The sequence below is a fragment of the Telmatherina bonti genome (genome assembly GCF_933228915.1).
Source record: "Telmatherina bonti genome assembly, chromosome: 9".
In the NCBI taxonomy this organism is placed as follows: domain Eukaryota; kingdom Metazoa; phylum Chordata; class Actinopteri; order Atheriniformes; family Telmatherinidae; genus Telmatherina; species Telmatherina bonti.
Window position 1 is genome coordinate 20146430 of NC_136627.1, and position 6205 is coordinate 20152634.

Here is a 6205-nt window from a genome sequence, read left to right on the forward strand (position 1 = left end):
AAGGCTGGCTGGAGTCCAGTCCCAGACTGGTGTGACTGTGGCTCCCCTCGCTGCAAAGCCTTGCCTGCCGTCATGACCACTTTTACGCACGGTGGTCGGCTGTAGGGAGATGAAGAGTGCACATTAAAACATTTAAACTTTGGGTTTTAAAAAGTTTAGAAACGTTTCAGGCTTAAGACAGAGATGCACAATGAGCAAAGTGTATAATTGTCTAAACTTGTCTGTCACAAATATAGACGAATCAATAAAGTCGATAAAGCACCACTATCGCGAGCTAATTTGTTGGTTTTCAGGGCTCCTGGTTCACTGACTGGAAGTTTATGAAATTACATGCTCGTTATTTAAAACATTTAATCTAATATGTCATTTGGCTGATTAGGTAGATTTTAAGCCGTTAAACCTGCACGTGCCGCGCTCTCTCTTGACGGAGCGGCAGCGTCACGGGTATGACCTCACTTCTCTTCATAATGAAGTCTGTTATCAGATACGTGGCTCTGCGATTTCGTTTCAGGTTTTATTCACTCAAAAAGCTATTTTAAAGGTGGATTTGGTAACTTTTTGTCTTTTGAAATTATCTCCATGAGAGGGCACAGTTTTACCGAACAAGAAGCATTTTTATATTTGCAAGTTAGGCATGGGCCATACATACCCATATTTTTCTCTCTTGCTATATATATATATTTATCTGTATGTATGTATGTCTATATATATATATATATATATATATATATATATATATATATATATATATATATATATATATATGTATATATATATATATATATATATATATATATATATATATATATATATATATATATATCAGTTGTGCTCATATTTATACATACCCTTTCATTAAAGAAGGAAAAAAACAGCTGCCTGTAAAATAAGCTGAAATTGGCTAAAGTAATAATAAATAAAAAAAATTATGAAAATCATTACATTATTTTGCCCTGCGATGGACTGGCGAGCTGTCCAGGGTGTACCCTGCCTGTTGCCCAAAGCCAGCTGGGATAGGCTCCAGCTTCCCCGCGACCCTGAATTGGATTAAGTGGTTTAGAAAATGAATGAATGAATGAATTACATTATTTTCTAATTCTGTTTCAATAGAAATATTTTTTTTTTAAAAAGCAAACATATAAGATAATTTATTACATATTACATCACTCATAAACTAATATTTTGTTGAACAATCCTTTAATGTTTCCGCTACAGTCAGGTGTTTTCAGTTCCTCTTAGTCAGACTTTTGCACCTGTTGACAGGTATTTTGTCCCACTGTTCAACAGAAAAGTGCTCTAATTGTTCCAGGATCAATTTGTTGTTTTTTTTTTTTTTTCTTTTTTCCACTGAATTAAATGAAAAAAAAACAGTGCCTTATATTACAAAATTATATTTTTGCAAATTTTTAGTTATTGTTCCCTTTTAAAGTATCCAGTTATTTGCGTGTAAATTCAGTCTTTTCTTTACTGAAAGGGCATGAATACATATGAGCACAACTGTATATATATATATATATATATATATATATATATATATATATATATATATATATATATATATATATATATATATATATATATATATATGTGTGTGTGTGTGTGTATATACATATATACATATATATATATATGTATATATATATGTATGTATATATGTAAATGTATGTATGTATGTATATATGTATGTGTAGGCATGCATCTCTGTGAATGTATGTATGTGTGACTGTGTGTGTATATTTTGAAACAAGACTGTGGTTCAGGCAATACTGTCAGCCAAAGGTGACAAATCATGTGAGTGTATGCGTTGTTATGCATATGTGTGTGTGTGTGTGTGTGTGTGTGTGTGTGTGTGTGTGTGTGTGTGTGTGAATAGGTTGCCTGCACTTATCTCTCATTGGTGTGGTGTAGTCATTACACAGCATTGCATCCTGCTGAAACCACTGCAACAAGGTGTAGCATGAAATGTTAATCAGACACAACTTGAAATGAACAGTGAACTTGGGTGTACTGAGGAACTTAGTGGGGTATAAATAAATTTGAGGACTGTATGTATAGGTGTGTGTATGTGCAAGCTTGAGTATGTGAATATATGTTACTCTTTCATGCTACTCTTTCAACTGCTTATTTTATGTTGTCTTATCAATATTTGATGTATATATATCTGCCTAACATTCTGAAGAAGTTTTCCTACTTTCACTAAATTGATAGTTTTTTTCCATTATCTGACTGACAAACAGCAGATCAAACTTTCCTCTCTGGCCTCACCTGACACTACTTTACCTCTGCCGGTGTGTGTGTAAGGGCATGTGGAAGTCAAAGACTTAGCCTAAGCTTAAATAAACTCATCAGTCCTGTCATCTTTCTGCCTGATCTTCCAACTAGTGTGGTTGGGAATTCTGCCCAACAGGCTTCCGTCCGTGTGCCTCAGTTGCCTGCCTGCCTCCTCAATGTCAGCCAGGCACTTCTGTGCCAAAAAAATTACCGCTGCACCGGCTGGCTGCGGGTCCCTATTCAAGCTGGCTCAGCATACACAGAATGTGGGCGGGCTGGATAATTATAGGGAGCACATGAGCGCAAAAACCTGGCTTGAAGATTCAGGAAAGTTCACCTCCTTACACTTTTGCAGTATATGTTTATATAAAATACACACTCAGGCTTAATCATAACTTTGAAAAAGCATGGTTTCATAGTCATTTTTAACTTTGCATTTGCATTCCTTCTCTGATATGATGATTTTCCCTCAGGACCACTATCATTCATTTTGCAGTATCTGAGCAAACTCCAGGTCATGCTGCAGAGAGGTTTACATCGATTAGGCCCACTCTTTTGAAAGTCAGATTATAGAAAACAGTCACTTCCTGGATGTGTTAGCTCTTTTCTATCTGGAGTTTACACAGGTATTGTCTGCTAATGTGTCACTCTTCAAGTTTTCCTTTTCCTTTGAAATGTGTTTTCATTACAAGCTATTTCCAGAAAAAACTCTGACAACAGCTATGCACAGAGTAGGGTGTTGTTCCATCTGTGGTAAAAAAACAAACAAACAAATAAAAAAACCCAAAATATGATCATGATATGACATTATTATGATCAACAGAAAAAGGAAATTCAATTGCTATGAGGTATATTAGGTATTGTTCTTTAATACAGTTTTGATGCGTATGTAGTCTGTATGGCTGTGTACATTTATTTAATATTAGATATATATTGAAAAAGTTTACCTTTTTTTTGTGAAATAACAAAGAATTAAATAATAACTTTCTCCAAAACTGCTTGAGTTGATTTTCTGCATTTACTTAAAGAAGTCACTGAGTGACACACATGCATGATGCTTTTCTGGTGACTACTTTGCCATACGTCAAATAAAGAGTGATAGCAGCTCTCCAGTTAACCATTTTACGACCAAACTTCTGTCCAGTGAGAGCATCAGAAACTGTAGTTGAAACGGTGTTTCAGGTAAAAGGGAAAACTGAGCATATTTAGCTACACTACTAAAACATACTATATTTGCATGTAATATAGCTCAAATACATATATTTGGTTCAGTTTCAGCAAAGGCAGAGCCTGATTAGCCTGATGAACTCTCCTCTGTGTCGATCCCATCTTTCTTTATCTCCCTACTGTATGCTGCTCGGTGATCCAGTCTTTAAAAATACACTCAAAGAAAAAAGCAAAAAAAGTTGCAAATGTTCTACCCACACAAGCAGGTTCTTGTTGGGGAAATGCAACTTTGAGCGTAACCACAGACTGCTAACTGAACTCGCCAGAGACCAGTCACTGGCTTTTCACTGCCAGAGCAAATCATACACCAGCATGTCCGGGTTGATCTCTTTATGACAAGGCACAAGTGAGTGACATTGCGAGTGTTGTTTTGTGTAAATGTGTGTGCGTGTCATGTTTTGGAGAGGATTCATGAAATCCCTCATGTTTGAAGTGCTACAGACATGCCTTGTTTCAAAACAACCGCTGAGTAATGGCAATGTAGCAACAATGCAGGCAACTGAACCTCTCGTCTCTAGCAGCACTTTTATAGGGTTATTGAATAAAACACAAAACGAAGCATTTTTAGATCCATAAATATATGTGAGTTAAGTTCATGCCTTTGGTCAGGATCTATGTTGGGGGGGAAATTGCAGGGTTTCGATATGATGTTGTTTTGCGGAACTATCAATTATTTATCATAATTTTTTCCCCCTAATTTTCCACAGATTATTGATACAAAACCATTGAATATCTTGTCACAAGGTACAGAAGCAAGTTAGTTGATGTAATCAGGATAAATAGGCAAGCATGGGGTCCTACTGTATGTGATGTTTGCCAAATAACCAAATAGTGATGACTAAAAGTAGTCAGAGAAAAGGTGTTCTTGGATGGTATGCAGAAGTTGGTGCCCACCATAAGCAAAGCTTGATGACCACTATTGATGAATGGGAGACAGAGTCATAGATGTCGATGTCTAGCTTGTGATGCCATGTCCACAGCATACATTCAGTTGATGAAATGACAGAAAAGTGTCAGAATACTCTGTATGCACATTTATTAGGAAAGTTTATCTATTTGTCTGTTTGTTTACTTATTTATGGGCATTTATTTCTAGTATGACTAAATATAGAGGGCAAAAAACAGTGACTTCAACTGTACTTAGCTTAATCCTCCTTATTTGTTTCACAAATAGAGATAACAAGTGCTGTTGTCATAGTGATTATACATCTTTATGTCTGTGAAGATGTAACTTGTTTTGTGTGTATGTGTCCTGTCGTGGTATGAGTGGACATGTAGTGAATCATTGTTTAAGGTGTTTCCAACATGAGAAGTTGATTTACATCCTCTGTTAATGATGGTGGTGATGTAAGGGAAAATAGCAAACCTTGAAAAACAACTTGTCTGCTCCATGAAACTCTGATTGGCCCATTTGATCCTTTTACTGTTGTTTTGTAGTTAGAATTGTTTTGTGGTTAATGTCTGGTGGGCTGAAAAGCACCAGTGTTCTTGTCTCCTGGAGAAAACACATTTGTTTGATTGTTGTTATTATTGTACACATTTAGCTGAGGATTTTTCAGAGTAATATTACAGCAAAGCATGTAATAGAGTGACTGATCGACTAGAAGAAAACATTTTGGAGACAGCAATGAGTTAAACTCAAACACAACATATACATTGCCACAAAAAGCAAGGAAAAGACTCATGACTAAAAGAAGACTTTTACAGAGGAGACTAGAGTGAAAATGTAATATTTGGTTTTCATTGTACTTTGTATCTGTAGTTAGACGACAAAACTACTTGGTTACATTAAAAAAAAAAAACTTGTTTCAGTTATATTAAATTATGTGATGAAAATAGTTATTGTTTTAATTCCGACGCTCAACTATGGTTCCCCGCTGACGGTCGGGGTCAAAAGAGCTAAATTGCAGATACAAGCAGCCAGGAGGACTTTCTTCTGCAGGGTATCTGGGTTTTCCCTTAAGCCTCATTTCTTCTCTCTTTACGTACATATAAAGGTATGTTCCTATCAGATGTTGTCAAATGTCACCACCCACATAACCCCATGCATGCTTCACATTGGCATGATTGTTCAACTATATATCCACTAGACAGCAGTGTAGAGTTCAGAGTTCATTGCTGTGGCCTTTTATATAAAAAAAACCCCTCTTTGTTCATTTTGCTGGTTGCATGTGAGCGATGCTGTGCAGCACTGCCCCCACAGAACTACACCTGAGTATGCATTTGCAGTTTATCAGAAAAAAAGACTGAAATGTGCACATAAAGGAGGCAGAAGACAGAAAGATCTTTTCATGTGTATGTGCATATTTAGGACAGAACATTAATGAGGCTTTGGAGAGAGGATGCTTGGTCATCTAGGAGGGGGCTCAGACTAGAGATACTTCTCCATCATAAGATATTGGACTATGTCTGTTGGCTGGTCTTGGAATACTTTGGCGTACTCATGGATGAGCTGGAAGAAGTTGCTGGGGAAAGAGAAATCTAGGCTTCTTGTTTAAGTTCCTGCCCCTTAACTCAACCTCAGATAAGTGATAGAAAGATGGATAGAATTCATCTAAGCTTTTTTTTTTTTTCCACTTACATGTAGATTTTACTGTTATGCTATGTCAGTAAAAACACAACATGAAAAAGTAGCCCTGGTCTGAACTGTTAGCTTAGAGTTATGCCAATCTTGCTAGTTGAAATGTAAATGTTTTTAAAGGCAAAA